Source organism: Hibiscus syriacus, unplaced genomic scaffold, assembly GCF_006381635.1.
Source record: "Hibiscus syriacus cultivar Baekdansim isolate YM2019G1 unplaced genomic scaffold, ASM638163v2 tig00110156_pilon, whole genome shotgun sequence".
Taxonomy (NCBI): domain Eukaryota; kingdom Viridiplantae; phylum Streptophyta; class Magnoliopsida; order Malvales; family Malvaceae; genus Hibiscus; species Hibiscus syriacus.
This window is the reverse complement of record NW_024062606.1, coordinates 3,820,076-3,840,074: the sequence shown is the minus strand read 5'-3', so window position 1 is coordinate 3,840,074 and position 19,999 is coordinate 3,820,076. Positions and strand designations below refer to the sequence as shown.

The window sequence follows — 19,999 nt, the reverse complement described above, 5'->3', positions numbered from 1 at the left end:
AAAAACAATAATAGCATCATAAAAATGAAGGATCAAGTTATAGAAGATTAAAATTGAAGGATTAAATCTTTAATTTTAAGACAATAGTGTGACTGAAAACATGATCACATCTTTGATGTGAAAAAAATCTGACCTTTCAAACCAAACATGATATTTGCTTCCAACTGCAGAAATCAGACCAAACAGTGTCTCCCGACAAGAAGAAGAAGAAAAATATCCAAAATCAAGAGACAAGTTTAAATTTCTTCATAATGACAAAAGCTTCAACTTTACATGTGAGAAACCCTACTTCAACAACCACTGCTCATGATAGCTAACAATAAAAAAAAACACTTCCCTTTGTTTTTTTCTTGTTTCCGTTTTGAATTTTTACATCATCGTGATAATAAAAATCGTCTCTTTTCTTTCAGGTGCTGAATGCATGTCCTTCTTCGCCGGATGTTCTTGCTGAATTGCTTGTAACTCGTGAGAACAGAGAAGAATCTGGGGGGGGAATCAGAGAAAAAGATTAATCAGCAATGAAAAAGATTGTTTTTCTCTCTCTATATATATATATACCTGTTGAAGATGCATTGCTTAATTTATCTTGCGAAGAAGAATCACTTGTGCATCTCGACAACCAAGAAGATTCTGCCGCCAAACAAAACCCAGAAAAAGAAAACGAGCTGGGAATCGAATTTTAAAATAAACCCAGAGTTTTAAAATTTGTTCTATGATTATTACCTCTCGATGAATTGAATGATCTCTTGCAATGCAAAATGGCGCTTTGGATACCATCGTGTTGTAGCAGCAATGAATCATCTCTCCGGTTAATCGGCGAAGCCGATGCCGACGACGATTTGCTCTTTTCCAGATGCTTGTAAGCCCCTTTGTATTCCCATACTTCCCCTTCGTGGAATACGCCGTCGCCGGAGAAGACAACGGTGAGTCGCAGGAGATTCCCACCTTGTCGCTTTGACTGTTCTTTCTGTTGATTCTTGTGTACAATGGCTTGATTACGTTCAAGTATCTGTGCACCAGATCTTTGGAAGATCTCTTCGAGGAATCATCGGTTCTGCCATTTGTTTTCCGCCAACTGTTTTCTCTGGTGAAACGCTCTTCGTGCTTCGTGGCCTCCGGTTTCGGTTTCTTGGGAGTAAATACCCGAAATTTAACCCCATGCAAAGGGAACTGCAGGTCGATGAAACCATCGTCTCCTTCATCCAAATCATGATCGGAAACCTCGATGGTTGTGGTAGTGGTGGCGCCGCCGCCGTTTCCATTACAAGGATGGGTTTGGTTCACTTTATGAACACCATAACCAAAACCTCAGAAAATTCAGAGCTTCCACGGATAAGAAACAAAGGAGAAAGAATCCAAAGAGAAAAGCAGAGTGATCTTTTAGGGTTTCTGCTTCGGGTGGTGGGGATTTTAGCTATTTAAAAAGCTCTAAAAACTGGCTCTCTGCATTTCCTTTGATGACAGGAAATTGAAAATGGTGTTTCAGGTGAGGAGGTAAGCTTTTGATATTCACTTTTACAAAGAGATTCGGACAAGAAAGAGAAAGATATATATATATATAATAGTAAACTACGTGTTTAGTATCTAAATTATTTTAGTTTACTTGCTTTAGTATTTAATTTTTTAATGATTTTAAAAGCATACATAACGTTTAATTTTTGTTTTATCTCATTTTAGCACCCATTAAAAATTAACGTTAAGTTTTTAACGTTAGGTATTAAAATGAAACAAAAACTTAATATTAGTTATGGTTTTGAAAAATTGAAAGTTCATGTAATAAAACATACTAAAACTAATAATTTATGTACTAAACACATAGTTTAGCCTAGATATAATAAAAAAATTTAGGGTAAATTATGCATTTAGTACCTAAATTATCATTTTTAGTACTTAAACTTTCAATTTTTTTAAAATCATACTTAACGTTTAGTTTTTGTTTCAGTTTAGTACCATTCGTTAAAAACTTAAAGCGTTTAGTACCTAAACTACCAGTTTTAGTATGTTTTAATACCTAAATTTTCAAAAAAAAAAATCTTAAATTTTGAACGAGATACTAAATAAAATAAAAACTAAACTTTAGGTATGATTTTAAAATTTTTTGATTAAAGTATTTAGGGTAAACTACATGTTGGGTTCGATTGATCAACCAAAAATCGTCAAGAGGGAGTGAATTGACTTTGATAAAGTTTGGTGGAATCTTGAACAAAAAATAGAACTTTTTGGCACAAATCGATTTACAGTGGTTCGACTTTCTCAACCAAAGTATACATTCATTACCTTAGCTTTTCACCACTAATCATTTCAACAAATTTACTATTTTGTTCTTACCTTTAAGGATAATGTGTAACATTGCAACTCTATCTTTTCAATGGCCAAGATAGAACCACTTCAGTTTTTCTAAGGCATCACTCCCCATTTACAAAGTTTGATTTGTGTAAATAAGAAGGCCTCACAAGGTGGGTGTTTACAAATATTTAAACTCACAAGAATAAAACAAAGGATATGAAATTAAGCTCTATATACTTATGTACAATAGAAAATGAATGAAATAAGAATGAAAATTATTTTCTCTTGATCTCTAATCTTGGATTGGTGTAGTAACTTTCTTCAAGTGTGCTTTGGTTGTTTTTATATGATAGAATGAGCTTGTGACCGTTTATAGTTGTTGGGGATATTTTAAAGTCGTTGGAAGCCTTTAATCCCCTCAATTTTAGCATTTTTGCACAATAGTTTCGAAATCACTAGAGGGGCTTTCGAAGACCTCTTTCAAAAATGTGATCATTGAAACAAGGGATTTCATTTTGCAAAAATATTTTTGCACAATAGTTTTAAAACCAGGTACAAGGGGCTTCGAAACCAAGTACAAGGGTTTCGAAACCAGGCAAGGGAATTTCGAAACTAGGCTGAAAATTTTTAAACTTTGAGCATTCTGCCTCAGAGGTTTCGAAAACTTACACCAAGAATTGAATAATTTGTCATATTTTGAGTTTCTAAACTTACTATAAGGTGTAGATCAAGTCAAAAATACTTGGAAAACTTTTTTCAAGTTTTGTGGATTTTGAATTATTTTTGAATCATTTAAACAAATTTAATTAACTCCAAAAATATTTATCCTTATTTATTATATCAAAATATAGGTTCAACACTATAGTACTGGTTATTTTCATTTTCACTTTTATATTCGATAGGTCCGATAGTCATTATCGACTATCATCGATAATGAATATTGGGCGTTTTTACCAAAAGCACCCAAATAATCAATAATTGCCTGTCAGGTACCCATTGACCAAATTTTACATATCTAACACTCATTTGCTAACATGGACGGAAGGCGCATATCACCAAACACGCATTCCCTATATTTTTATCTGAGTTGACGTCGCGCGGGCAAAGTGCGGACCACTATCCGTACCTTCCTGGTAAAGGTAACACGCGACGAAAGGTGCGAATCACCATCTGTGCCTTCTATAAATACCCTCAACCGTCCGTCACTCCCCCTTAATTACCACCTACTCCTCCCCTTATAAATACACCGTATACAACTTTTAAATCATACCAAAAAAACACTCGTTCTTACTTTTATCATTATTTCTAACAAGCTTCAAGTGAGTTATGTTATAGTTTTTAGAAAGTAAAATTATTTTTATTATATTATAATAATTAAATAGTTTATTATTTTATTATATTTTACTGTACTAATTTTTTTATGTTTTACATTTATAAAATGGAAGGCAGGTTGTTGCGTTTAGATAGAAATCATATCTCGAGATATTTTGTCGATACAGTAACAATTTTAAATTGTGTTATGTTTATTATTGTGAATTGATTTATTTATTTAGTATTAGTTTATATTTAAAATTGTATACTATTTATTTAATTAGGAAATGATTTTATATTAGATCTATTTATTTGTAACGCTAAGTTAGAGATATCGAATCGTGTTTGGCTATATTTAGTCGAGGCTAGGTTCGATTACATAACTAGATATGAAGGGCATTGTAACCTTGAATCCAACATTATTTCTACATTGATTGAAAGGTGGAGACCAGAGACACACACATTCCATCTATCGTGTGGGGAGTGCACTATTACGCTGGAGGATATTTCTTTACATTTGAGGCTTCCAGTAGATGGAGATGTCATTTTTGGCGTGGCGGATGGTGATTGACATTCCTTGTACGAGGAGTATCTTGGAGGCATCCAGCCTAATTTCAATTGTGTTCGAATATCGTTACCATGGTTGGCTTCAAATTTTTTACAGTTGAGCGACGAATGTTCCGAGGAACAAGATAAAATATTTTCTGAAGCTTGGATATTACAACTCATATGAGAGATTTTGATGTCCGATAAATCTCGCAACCAAGTTCATTGTATGAGGTTGCGTCACCTCACATATTTTCGAGTTATCGACTCATTCAGTTCGAGCTCTGTGGTTTTGGCATCTCTATATAGAGAAATGTATCGAGCAACTGATTATCGAAAAATGCTATCGACGAATGTCTCTTTGTTCTACAGTCATGGGTGTGGTATCACATGCCATTTTTATGTCCGTCGTGAAAAACCTATTAGTCTTCCCGTTATTATTGAGGTAATTTTAATACTGAGTTCGTATATAAATAATTGTTTTGAGTATATAATAATTTTTTTACATTGAATAGGTGGTCATGTATAAGGAAAGATCATCGTGATATACCAGATGAATTGGAAAAAATTCGGCTACTTATTGATCAAAAGGCTGGTATACATGTATGTATTTAAATTTTATTACTTAAATTTAATTATTGTTATATAATTAAAATATTATTTTGATAATAATTATATATATTTGTTTTAGTTTCAATAGACTTTTTATGCTACTGAAGAAATGAGACATTGCATCCCACCTCACTTGAGTGACCCATTAGATGTATGGATGGCGGTGGTCCCTCTAATATGTTATGCTATTTTCGAATGACATCCCCCTGATCATGTGCTCCGCCAATTTGGTTTCATACAATCTATTCTTGAAGCATCTAGGAATCTCGACAATTTACATAACATCGATAGACGGGGCAAAAAGAAGTTGTAACATCCCAAAAGCCGAGTCAGTGACTAAAATGTAAAATTTGGAAACTTTGTGCTCAATTCTGAAATAAGCTAAAAGTTTAGGACTTAAGTAAAAGATTTTGGATTAAATAGTAAACATGGATTAACTAAAGGGGTAAAATGGTCTTTTCATAGGAAAGATTTTTATCTTCCCTTTTTGAGTAATATAAACGTGGGAAATGTGAGAAACATCCAGAGTTCTCTTCTCCTTTCTTCTTCTTCATACCTGAGAGAGCAAGGCAAAAGTGAGAGTTTTATTAGTTGATTATTATTTGAATTTTAAGTTTTGTTTTGATCTTTAGTTGATGGATAAACTTAAGGAAAGCTTGGGTTACGGTAAAATCAGAGAATGGAGGGGTTAAGAGAGATTAAAGATTTGGTGTTTTTATATGAAATTTTGGAAAAAAATTGATAAGTAGAATTTGAAGTTAAATTTGACTTGTCAATAGTTGAATTAAGAGATTTGGAGTGATAGAAAAGAATTTAGAACATGTTAAAATTTGAGTATGATTATTGAATTTCATAAGAGGAGAGGTTTTTGAGAATTAAGATGGGATAAATGAGTACAAATGGGATCAAGTATGTGTGTTTGAGTTTAGTATATAAAAGAGGTTGAAATAGGAAGTGTTTAAGTTGAAATGAAGTATTTTTCGTGTTGAAAATGTAATTTCTGGGCTAGGGGAATCGATACCCATTCAAGGGGAACCGATACCCCTTCAAACGAACAAAAAAATTCCAGAATGTCATGGGGGAACCGATACCACAATAGGAGGGAACTGATTCCCCCTAAAGGAAAATTGTAATATTGGTTTAATAAGTTCGTTTAAGTTGCTAGTATCAAATTACAAGGTGTAGGTATCTAATAATTGCCTTAAAATGTATAATTACGTAGATTTAGAGCCTAAACGAGTTCCAGAATCATTGACAAGTAAGATCGATAAAAGGAAAGATAAGAGATTGGAATGAACTAGTGAGGCTAGGTGAGTGCATATTAGTAGTAAATGATGTTAAATGGAAATAAGACTTGCGACAAGTCTATTTTCCATAGTAAAATGCATGAATTCATAAATAGAAGTATATGTGTGTATGATTTATATGTGTTGACATGTTATTATATATATGTATTATATGGTTTATGTGAATATGTGCTATGTTATGATGATATAAACCATATGATATGATAATAAATTATATGAATATAAAAGATAAGTTATGCGATAAGATCTATGATATATATATAAATGAAATATTACTACATGAATACATAATATGAGATAATTTAAGTAATAATATGAGAATATGGTAAAAGTGAGTTTATGAGAAAGAATATGAACTAAGTAAGCAAAGGTTACATAAATAATATATTAACTAGGAGACTTGAACTTCAGTGATACTATGAGCATATAAGATAAGATAGAGGAGAAAGATTCATATGCTTAAATAAAATTATGATACATTAGTTGTATAATAGAAGCTATGGAGTGATATGAAATGATTATAGGAGTTGTACGGAATTGAATTAAGTAAATATATTAAATTGTATATAAAAGAAATAATAGAAGTTATATATTCATGTTTATAAGTATAATGTAGGTTAGGTAATGTAAGTGCATACCAAGAAATACAGAATAAAGTAGATGATATGACGTAAATTATATTATGAATTAGTGATGTAGGAATGCGATATAAATATGCAATAAAACTTATGTGTTATATGATAAATATGAACATATGAGAATAAGAGATTAGATAAGTGACTTGGTAATATAAGCTATATGACCATGGATTAGGTAAAAATGAATAATTCAAGTGGTATGTAATTATGAGTATTTGAGTATGTATCTATGTGATGTGATTCATGAGGTTATATGAAATATTATACTATATGACTATGTGAGTATATGAAAAAGAATATAGTTACATGCAAGTTATATAGAAATGAGTTGTGTAAACATGCCTGATATGTATTACATGTATGAGAATATAAGAGAATAAAACATAAACTATATGAAAAGATATGATTCATGTGATGTGACCTATGTTAACATATGAGAAAGTGTATAAGTTATATGTATTACATGATATATGTGATTTTATAAGAAATGACATGAGCTATGTGATTACATGATTATAAGATCAGACATGTGATAAAAGATAATTAATATGCATGTGTGAATATGAAATGATATAAATGACAATGCACATGTTGTGTGTCATGATACCTAGGGGTATAGTTGGCATGTCAAGAGTCAAGGGTCTACGCGGTCCTTCGGGACATATATGTATTCTTTGGAACATGTGTGAGGTCTTTTGAGACACATACTTGATCCTTGGCATATGTATATGATTCTTAAGGAATTTTCTATGTGGTCCTTAGGGACAATCTTATATAGCACTTCGGTGCAATTCTACGCAGCACTACGGTGCAATTCTACGTGGCACTTCGGTGCATTTATATGAGCTATGGTGACATCATTACAACCTCCATAGACTCACATATCTATAGTTCTCACATATGTACATGGGCTAATCAAGAGATATAAACAAATATATGTTAGTGATATGTTAAATGTTATAGAAATGATATGATGTTGGGTGTATATAGTGTTTGATTGAAAAGGTTAAGCATAAAAGTATGTGATTACATGATAAACTGCTAATGATGATTTATGTGTATGTATGTATTTATTGTTAATTAATCTGATATGATTTTACATGATAAGAGGAAATCATGTAATTTGGTATAGCATAATAGAACAGAACTTGTATGCATTGTTATATGTTATAAAGTGCATTATAAGTTTTTATGCCTCACTAAGTCATAGACTTAGAGTGTGATTATTTTACACGTAGGTTACAGAAGCTAGAAGAGAAGCGAAGAATAGTAAGACAGGTCAGCATATTCCTTACAAAATTTCAGATCGGAAAATAGATGATTTAAATGGTTTTGGTTATTTTGAATATAGTTGGCATGTACTAATTGATTGAGTTAAATATGCTCTGATCGATTTTGGTTTTTATGGTCAATTTATGTAAATAAACCACTTTTACTTTAATGAAAGTTTTAAATTTTCTTGAATTTTGTCAAGAGTCAAAGTTTGAAAAGTCAATGTGACACCTCATACTCAGATCCAGGTCGGGTACGGGTTGGGGTGTTACATTTAATGGTATCAGAACCAAGGTTTAGCCGATTCTAGGCTTAAATGGAAGGTAAAAGAGTTTTTAAAATGTGTACATACCAATAGAAGGCGAAAAGTTCTGATCTGATAGTGTAAGGAGTGTGTTGTCTTACTAATAGAATTAGATTTCTAAGTTATAATAGAAGTATAATTATAGTAATTTCGAAGTGAAGTGAGAGGCGATATTCCTGATTGTGATAACAATTCACCTACCCTGGCCAGGCAGGATGAAGAGCGGACACCTCAGGAAGTTTTTCATAAGATCAAAGATTGATTTCAGAAAGTTGAAATCATATCAGAATAGTGATAAAAGATCTTCACTGTTTGAATCGAAAAAGTGATATGAATTAGTTTTGTTATTACGTGAATAAGATAAAATATGGTGAATAAGTGTCACCATAAGAACACTAAAAAGTTTCCTCTGTTTTGAAGTGAAGAAGGTAGATGAAGTAGTTTAGTTACTATGTGGAGAAGTTGAAGTATAGTGAATAGATGTTAACAGAAGAATGATAGAAAATTAATGGATGTGGTTATTAGTTAGGAGAATTCAAGAATAAGTGCATCAGTGACAAGCGTAGAAGACATATAAAGTCAGAGCTTATGAGGTTGAAACAAAGAGATAGTACTGTGTATAAGCGAGAGTGTGGCTATAATAAGGGCTTGCATTCTAGATGGAAAGAGTTAGCGTTGGCTAACCAGATGATGTGATGGAAAATGTGTTGTAATTATAAGATTTTGAGATATTGTCATGATAAGATAACCAAATATGAAGTGGATCTGGATATAGTTGTATATTTTGATCATAATAATGTGATATAGTGAAGAAGGTGAGGATTCATATGTTTGAGTAAAGATAAGGATTGATAAGAAGAGTTTAAGAATGGGAACATTAGTGATCAGTTTATAAGATAAAGGATTAGAAGGTTGTGTTGGAACAACAGAAATTACATGGTGTATGAGAATAAATGTGGATTTGATAAGTACGTAAATTGCACTGGTTGGATTTCAACTGAGAAGATGAATATGAGTAGTTTGATTAGGGCTTATGCCCTAAATTGAAACATTGTTACTGATTAATTGTAATAGTATAGATAATAGAGTTATAAGATTTTAAGAAAAGATAAAGTTAAGTTAATCAAGTATGATGTGGATTTGGATATGATTTTGATCATATAGATATGATGTAGGCAAGGAAAAAAGTATTTGTATGTTTAAAATGGTGTTTTAAGGAAGGAAATACAAGTGTAAGAAATGGTAAAGAATAAGGTTTTGTATAAGTACAATAGATTATCAAGCTACGAAGATATGAGGAAGATCAATAATCAGATATGAGTATAAATGATAAGAAAAGAGTATGTGAATATTAAAGAAAAGATATGATATGTGTATAAGAAGATTTTGTTTTTGAATGAATAAAAAGGGATGGAAAAGTCAAATATGGAGTTTAAAAGATCAAGGATGACAAGAGGTATATTGAGATATCAGTTATGAGTTTGATATGGAGCGATACAATTTTCAATTATTAGAAGAACAAGAATGGTTGATTATTCTTTGAGTAAATACGTAAGGGTTATATAAAAAGATTGTTTGTATAGTAATACAGACAAGGATTAAGAATGAGCAAAAGTTTGATTTATGTGCAAAGCACATAGAGAATGATGAAAAAGATCAATTGATTCATAATATTGATGAATAAGGATTAGGGTTATTGTCTATATAATGAATGATATTATATGGACTTATAAAGATGTGGATGTATATGAAGATTTGAGTTTGGGGAAAATGGTAAGTTTGTTAGCGGTAACAGGAAAGATTAAGAAAGGGAAGCAACATGAAAATATTAGAAGGCATGATATTATAAAGGTATGTAATGAAAATTCGAGGAAAAATTTTCTTAAAAGGAAGGGAGATTTGTAACATCCCAAAAGCTGAGTCAGTGACTAAAATGTAAAATTTGGAAACTTTGTGCTTAATTCTGAAATAAGCTAAAAGTTCAGGGACTTAAGAAAAGGATTTTGGATTAAATAGTAAAGATGGATTAACTAAAGGGGTAAAATAGTCTTTTCGTATGAAAGATTTTTTTCTTCCCTTTTTGAGTAATATAAACGTGGGAAATGTGAGAAACATCCAGAGTTCTCTTCTCCTTTCTTCTTCTTCATACCTAGGAGAGCAAGGCAAATGTAAAAGTTTTATTAGTTGATTATTATTTGAATTTTAAGTTTGGTTTTGATCTTTAGTTGATGGATAAACTTAAGGAAAGCTTGGGTTACGGTAAAATCAAAGAATGAAGGGGTTAAGAGAGATTAAAGATTTGGAGTTTTTATATGAAATTTTGGGGGAAAATATTGATAAGTAGAATTTGAAGTTAAATTTTTCTTGTCAATAGTTGAATTAAGAGATTTAGAGTGATAGAAAGGAATTTAGAACATGTTGAAATTTGAGTATGATTATTGAATTTCATAAGAGGAAAGGTTTTTGAGAATTAAGATGGGATAAATGAGTACAAATGGGCTTAAGTATGTGTGTTTGAGTTTAATATATAAAAGAGGTTGAAATAGGAAGTGTTTAAGTTGAAATGAAGTATTTTTCGTGCTGAAAATGTAATTTCTGGGCTAGGGGAATCGGTACCCATTCAAGGGGAACCGATACCCCCACAGGAGGGAACCGATTCCCCCTAAAGGAAAATTGTAATATTGGTTTAATAAGTTCGTTTAAGTTGCTAGTATCAAATTACAAGGTGTAGGTATCTAATAATTGCCTTAAAATGTATAATTATGTAGATTCAGAGCCTGAACGAGTTCCGGAATCATTGACAAGTAAGATCGATAAAAGGGAAGATAAGAGATTGGAATGGACTAGTGAGGCCAGGTGAGTGCATATTAGTAGTATATGATGTTAAATGGAAATAAGACTTACGACAAGTCTATTTTCCATACTAAAATGCATGAATTCATAAATATAAGTATATGTGTGTATGATTTATATGTGTTAACATGTTATTGTATATATGTATTATATGGTTGATGTGAATATGTGCTATGTTATGATGATATAAACCATATGATATGATAATAAATTATATGAATATAAAAGATAAGTTATGCGATAAGATCTTTGATATATATATATAAATGAAATATTACTACGTGAATACATGATATGAGATAATTTAAGTAATAATATGAGAATATGGTAAAAGTGAGTTTATGGGAAAGGATATGAACTAAGTAAGCAAAGGTTACATAAATAATATATTAACTAGGAGACTTGAACTTCAGTGATACTATGAGCATATAAGATAAGATAGAGGAGAAAGATTCATATGCTTAAATAAAATTATGATACATTAGTTGTATAATAGAAGCTATAGAGTGATATGAAATGATTATAGGAGTTGTACGGAATTGAATTAAGTAAATAGATTAAATTGTATATAAAAGAAATAATAGAAGTAATATATTCATGTTTATAAGTATAATGTAGGTTAGGTAATGTAAGTGCATACCAAGAAATACAGAATAAGGTAGATGATATGATGTAAATTATATTATGAATTAGTGATGTAGGAATGCGATATAAATATGCAATAAAACTTATGTGTTATATGATAAATATGAACATATGAGAATAAGAGATTAGATAAGTGACTTGGTGATAGAAGCTATATGACCATGAATTAGGTAAAAATGAATAATTTAAGTGATATGTAACTATGAGTATTTGAGTATGTATCTATGTGATGTGATTATTAGGTTATATGAAATATTTTACTATATGATATGTGAGTATATGAAAAAGAATATAGGTACATGCAAGTTATATAGAAATGAGTTGTGTAACCATGCCTGATATGTATTACATGTATGTGAATATAAGAGAATAAAACATAAACTATATGAAAAGATATGATTCATGTGATGTGACCCATATTAACATATGAGAAAGTGTATAAGTTATATGTATTACATGATATATGTGGTTTTACAAGAAATGACATGAGCTATGTGATTACATGATTATAAGATCAGACATGTGATAAAAGATAATTAATATGCATGTGTGAATATGAAATGATATAAATGACAATGCACATGTTGTGTGTCATGAGACCTAGGGTATAGTTGGCATGCCAAGAGTCGAGGGTCTACGCGGTCCTTCGGGACATATATGTATTCTTTGGAACATGTGTGAGGTCTTTTGAGACACATACTTGATCCTTGGCATATGTATATGATTCTTAAGGAATTTTCTACGTGGTCCTTAGGGACAATCTTATATAGCACTTCGGTGCAATTCTACGCGGCACTACGGTGCAATTCTACGTGGCACTTCGGTGCATTTATATGAGATGTGGTAACAACATTAGTGCACAACCTCCATAGACTCACATATCTATAGTTCTCACATATGTACATGGGCTAATCAAGATATATAAACAAATATATGTTAGTGATACGATAAATGTTATAGAAATGATATGATGTTGGGTGTGTATAGAGTTTGATTGAAAAGGTTAAGCATAAAAGTATGTGATTACATGATAAACTGCTAATGATGATTTATGTGTATGTATGTATTTATTGTTAATTACTCTGATATGATTTTACATGATATGAGGAAATCATGTAATTTGGTATAGTATGATAGAATAGAACATGCATGCATTGTTATATGTTATAAAGTGCATTATAAGTTTTTATGACTCACTAAGCCATAGACTTAGCGTGTGATTGTTTCACACGTAGGTTACAGAAGCTATAAGAGAAGCAAAGAAGAGTAAGACAGGTCAACATCTTCCTTACAAAATTTCAGATCAGAAAATAGATAATTTAAATGGTTTTGGTTATTTTGAATATAGTTGGCATTTACTAATTGATTGAGTTAAATATGCTTTGATCGATTTTGGTTTTTGTGGTCAATTTATGTAAAGAACCCACTTTTACTTTAATGAAAGTTTTAAATTTTCTTGAATTTTGTCAAGAGTCAAAGTTTGAAAAGTCAATGTGACACCTCAGACTCGGATTCAGGTCGGGTACGGGTTGGGGTGTTACATTTAATGGTATCAGAGCCAAGGTTTAGCCGATTCTAGGCTTAAACGGAAGGTAAAAGAGTTTTTAAAATGTGTACATGCCAATATAAGTGAAAATTTATGATCTGATAGTGTAAGGAGTGTGTTGTCTTGCTAATAGAATTAGATTGCTATGTTATAATATAATTATAATTATAGTAATTTCGAAGTGAAGTGAGAGGCGATATTCCTGATTGTGATAACAATTCACCTGCCCTGGCCAGGCAGGATGAAGAGCGAACACCTCAGGAAGTTTTTCGTAAAATCAAAGATTGATTTCAGAAAGTTGAAATCATATCAGAATAGTGATAAAAGATCTTCACTGTTTGAATCAAAAAAGTGATATGGATTAGTTTTGTTATTACGTGAATAAGATAAAATATGGTGAATAAGTGTCACCATAAGAACGCTAAAAAGTTTCCACTGTTTTGAAGTGAAGAAGTTAGATAGAGTAGTTTAGTTACTATGTGGAGAAGTTGAAGTATTGTGAACAGATGTTAACATAAGAATGATAGAAGATTTATGGATGTGGTTATTAGTTAGGAGAATTCAAGAATAAGTGCATCAATGACAAGCGTAGAAAACTTATAAAGTCAGAGCTTATGAGGTTGAAACAAAGAGATAGTATTGTGTATAAGCAAGAGTGTGGCTATAATAAGGGCTTACATTCTAGATGGAAAGAGTTAGCGTTGGCTAACCAGATGATGTGATGGAAAATGTGTTGTAATTATAAGATTTTGAGATATTGTCATGATAAGATAACCAAATATGAAGTGGATCTGGATATAGTTGTATATTTTGATCATAATAATGTGATATAGTGAAGAAGGTGAGGATTCATATGTTTGAGTAAAGATAAGGATTGATAAGAAGAGTTTAAGAATGAGAACATTAGTGATCAGTTTATAAGATAAAGGAATTATAAGGTTGTGTTGGAACAACAGAAATTGCATGGTGTATGAGAATAAATGTGGATTTGTTAAGTACGTAAATTGCACTAGTTGGATTTCAACTGAGAAGATGAATATGAGTAGTTTGATTAGGGCTTATGCCCTAAATTGAAGCATTGTTACTGATTAATTGTAATAGTATGGATAATAGAGTTATAAGATTTTAAGAAAAGATAAAGTTAAGTTAATCAAGTATGATGTGGATTTGGATATGATTTTGATCATATAGATATGATGTAGGCAAGGAAAAAAGTGTTTGTATGTTTAAAAGGGTGTTTTAAGGAAGGAAATACAAGTATAAGAAATGACAAAGAATAAGGTTATGTATAAGTACAGTAGATTATCAAGCTACGAAGATATGAGGAAGATCAGTAATCAGAGATGAGTATAAATGATAAGAAAAGAGCATGTGAATATTAAAGAAAATATATGATATGTGTATAAGAAGATTTTGTTTTTGAATGAATAAAAAGGGATGGGAAAAGTCAAATATGGAGTTTAAAAGATCAAGGATGACAAGGGTATATTGAAATATCAGTTATGAGTTTGATATGGAGCGATACAATTTTCAATTATTAGAAGAACAAGAACAGGTGATTATTCTTTGAGTAAATACGTAAGGGTTATATAAAAAGATTGTGTGTAGTAATACAGACAAGGATTAAGAATGAGAAAAAGTTTGATTTATGTGCAAAGCACATAGAGAATGATGAAAAAGATCAATTGATTCATAATATTGATGAATAAGGATTAGGGTTACTGTCTATATAATGAATGATATTATATGGACTTATAAAGATGTGGATGCATATGAAGATTTGAGTTTGGGGAAAATGGTAAGTTTGTTAGTGGTAACAGGAAAGATTAAGAAATGGAAGCAACATGAAAATATTAAAAAGCATGATATTATAAAGGTATGTAGTGAAAATTCGAGGAAAAATTTTCTTAAAAGGAAGGGAGATTTGTAACATCCCAAAAGCTGAGTCAGTGACTAAAATGTAAAATTTGGAAACTTTGTGCTCAATTCTGAAATAAGCTAAAAGTTCAGGGACTTAAGTAAAGGATTTTGGATTAAATAGTAAAGATGGATTAACTAAAGGGGTAAAATGGTCTTTTTGTAGGAAAGATTTTTATATTCCCTTTTTGAGTAATATAAACGTGGGAAATGTGAGAAACATCCAGAGTTCTCTTCTCCTTTCTTCTTCTTCATACCTGGGAGAGCAAGGCAAAGGTGAGAGTTTTATTAGTTGATTATTATTTGAATTTTAAGTTTGGTTTTGATCTTTAGTTGATGGATAAACTTAAGGAAAGCTTGGGTTACGGTAAAATCAAAGAATGAAGGGGTTAAGAGAGATTAAAGATTTGGAGTTTTTATATGAAATTTTGGAGGAAAAAAATTGATAAGTAGAATTTGAAGTTAAATTTTTCTTGTCAATAGTTGAATTAAGAGATTTAGAGTGATAGAAAGGAATTTAGAACATGTTGAAATTTGAGTATGATTATTGAATTTCATAAGAGGAAAGGTTTTTGAGAATTAAGATGGTATAAATGAGTACAAATGGGCTTAAGTATGTGTGTTTGAGTTTAATATATAAAAGAGGTTGAAATAGGAAGTGTTTAAGTTGAAATGAAGTCTTTTTCGTGCTGAAAATGTAATTTCTGGGCTAGGGGAATCGGTACCCATTCAAGGGGAACCGATACCCCTTCAAACGAACAAAAAAATTCCAGAATGTCATGGGGGAACCGATACCCCCACAGGAGGGAACCGATTCCCCCTAAAGGAAAATTGTAATATTGGTTTAATAAGTTCGTTTAAGTTGCTAGTATCAAATTACAAGGTGTAGGTATCTAATAATTGCCTTAAAATGTATAATTATGTAGATTCAGAGCCTAAACGAGTTCCGGAATCATTGACAAGTAAGATCGATAAAAGGGAAGATAAGAGATTGGAATGGACTAGTGAGGCCAGGTGAGTGCATATTAGTAGTATATGATGTTAAATGGAAATAAGACTTACGACAAGTCTATTTTCCATAGTAAAATACATGAATTCATAAATATAAGTATATGTGTGTATGATTTATATGTGTTGACATGTTATTGTATATATGTATTATATGGTTGATGTGAATATGTGCTATGTTATGATGATATAAACCATATGATATGATAATAAATTATATGAATATAAAAGATAAGTTATGCGATAAGATCTATATATATATATATATATATATATATATATATATATATATATGAAATATTACTACGTGAATACATGATATGAGATAATTTAAGTAATAATATGAGAATATGGTAAAAGTGAGTTTATGAGAAATGATATGAACTAAGTAAGCAAAGGTTGCATAAATAATATATTAACTAGGAGACTTGAACTTCAGTGATACTATGAGTATATAAGATAAGATAAATGAGAAAGATTCATATGCTTAAATAAAATTATGATACATTAGTTGTATAATAGAAGCTATGGAGTGATATGAAATGATTATAGGAGTTGTACGGAATTGAATTAAGTAAATAGATTAAATTGTATATAAAAGAAATAATATAAGTAATATATTCATGTTTATAAGTATAATGTAGGTTAGGCAATGTAAGTGCATACCAAGAAATACAGAATAAGGTAGATGATATGATGTAAATTATATTATGAATTAGTGATGTAGGAATGCGATACAAATATGCAATAAAACTTATGTGTTATATGATAAATATGAACATATGAGAATAAGAGATTAGATAAGTGACTTGGTGATAGAAGCTATATAACCATGGATTAGGTAAAAATGAATAATTTAAGTGATATGTAACAATGAGTATTTGAGTATGTATCTATGTGATGTGATTAATTAGGTTATATGAAATATTTTACTATATGACTATGTGAGTATATGAAAAAGAATATAGGTACATGCAAGTTATATAGAAATGAGTTGTGTAACCATGCCTGATATGTATTACATGTATGAGAATATAAGAGAATAAAACATAAACTATATGAAAAGATATGATTCATGTGATGTGACCCATATTAACATATGAGAAAGTGTATAAGTTATATGGATTACATGATATATGTGATTTTACAAGAAATGACATGAGCTATGTGATTACAAGATTATAAGAGATCAGACATGTGATAAAAGATAATAAATATGCATGTGTGAATATGAAATGATATAAATGACAATGCACATGTTGTGTGTCATGAGAGCTAGGGGTATAGTTGGCATGCCAAGAGTCGAGGGTCTACGCGGTCCTTCGGGACATATATGTATTCTTTGGAACATGTGTGAGGTCTTTTGAGACACATACTTGATCCTTGGCATATGTATATGATTCTTAAGGAATTTTTTACGTGGTCCTTAGGGACAATCTTATATAGCACTTCGGTGCAATTCTATGCGGCACTACGGTGCAATTCTACGTGGCACTTCGGTGCATTTATATGAGATGTGGTGACAATATTAGTGCACAACCTCCATAGAGTCACATATCTATAGTTCTCACATATGTACATGGGTTAATCAAGAGATATAAACAAATATATGTTAGTGATATAATAAATGTTATAGAAATGATATGATGTTGGGTGTGTATAGTGTTTGATTGAAAAGGTTAAGCATAAAAGTATGTGATTACATGATAAACTGCTAATGATGATTTATGTGTATGTATGTATTTATTTTAATTAATCTGATATGATTTTACATGATATGAGAAATCATGTAATTTGGTATAGCATGATAGAACAGAACATGCATGCATTGTTATATGTTATAAAGTGCATTATAAGTTTTTATGCCTCACTAAGTCATAGACTTAGCGTGTGATTGTTTCACACATAGGTTACAGAAGCTAGAAGAGAAGTGAAGAATAGTAAGACAGGTCAACATCTTCCTTACAAAATTTCAGATCAGAAAATAGATGATTTAAATGGTTTTGGTTATTTTGAATATAGTTGGCATGTACTAATTGATTGAGTTAAATATGCTCTGATCAATTTTGGTTTTTGTGGTCAATTTATGTAAATAAACCACTTTTACTTTAATGAAAGTTTTAAATTTTCTTGAATTTTGTCAAGAGTCAAAGTTTGAAAAGTCAATGTGACACCTCAGACTCGGATCCGGGTCGGGTACGGGTTGGGGTGTTACAGAAGTCAACTGGCTGATGAAGCACAATGAGTGGGTAATAATTGGGAGGATTGATGTGAACACATTCCCCATAAGGAGCTAATTTATATGGATCATTATTCGGTTGTGGATGACTATTATCAGTGGTTCAACACGAACAAGAAGGCATTTCTACTTTCTGAGGAAGCACGAGGCGGGAGCATTCATCGGTGTCGAGAAAACCATGCACCGTCACAATATCACCATCCCCTGACTCGTAGATAGAGAGCATGCGCTTCCAATTCATCCTCAGCTGCAGCACCAAAACTATCACAACAGCCATCGTCTACATCGATTTATGTTCCACAGTCATTTCAGATTCCACCGTATCCAGGTCAAATACCACCACATCCATTTCATATGCCACCATATTCAGTTCAGATGCCACTGTCGCAGGGTTTTATGACACCTCCTAGCGGATATTATAGTCCCATGCCTGTAGATCCAACTTGGGCTTCATATGTTGCTTATTTGGCAGGTGATGCTTCACCACAGAATCAGACACCTCCGACCCAGTTTTGCAGTAATCAATGTCAATGTTTTCGTAGTTTTCACATTTTTCTATGAGCGGTGAGAAGATTAGTCATACACCTCCAAGGTCCTTATTCTATGGAGGTGCTATATCATCATTCGCCCCTCATCAACAAAATGTAACTGCTACTGCTGATGATGATGACGATGAGAGTGGGGAGGAATAACAATATGAAGCCAATTATGAACCCCATATGGGTCTTTCTCATTACCTATAGGGAACTCAAATTCATATACTTTAAATACTTTTGAAAGTCGGAATATGTACTCTACAAAACGATTATAGTCTTGAAGGGTATAAGAGCGCCCAAACGAAAATACGTCGTTTTAACCAAAACTATTATTGGTAAATGATGCGCCCCTTTAAGGTCGAATTGATAGCTTCAACCAAGTTGGTCATCATGTGCCCATATTTATATTCACTATCATATGCATTAATCATGTAACTATTAAAAGTTATAAAATTTATAACATCAATTTAATAAAGGTACATTTATGTGGAAGTATATTTTACAACGTGAATTTTAGAGGCGTATCTTTATTACATTACAAGTTTATTTTAGTGATAAAATTTATTATCTTTATTCACTTTATATAAAAGAAATAAAGAATAACGTGTTAATACTAACAATTTGATAAAATTTACTGAATTTGTAACAGTTTAATAAAATTTAATTTAATTTAGATTTTATACCATATTTATAATTATTTTATAATTTTAAAAATTCAATTAAAATGATTATTTAACCTAAATTAATAACCAATAGTATAAGTTACAAATTAAGATTTAAGAGTTGATATTAGAAATGGATCGGACTAAGTTAGACTGAGTTTTTAATTTACATGAACCTGACTTAAATATTATACTATTTATTTATCACCCGGCTCGAAATTCGAATTGATTTTTGATGTAGAAACCTACACCCGCACTTAGCCTATATATATGATAAATAGAGATCTAGACATCTAATTGGAAAATGTACCCCAAAA

At 31.1% G+C, this 19,999-nt stretch overlaps 1 pseudogene; it reads right to left on the bottom strand.

Annotated features, from left to right (window-relative positions):
- Positions 1-238: 238 nt before the first annotated feature.
- On the bottom strand, positions 239-18,761 carry LOC120215856 (annotated as a pseudogene).
- Between the last annotated feature and the right edge of the window lie 1,238 nt (positions 18,762-19,999).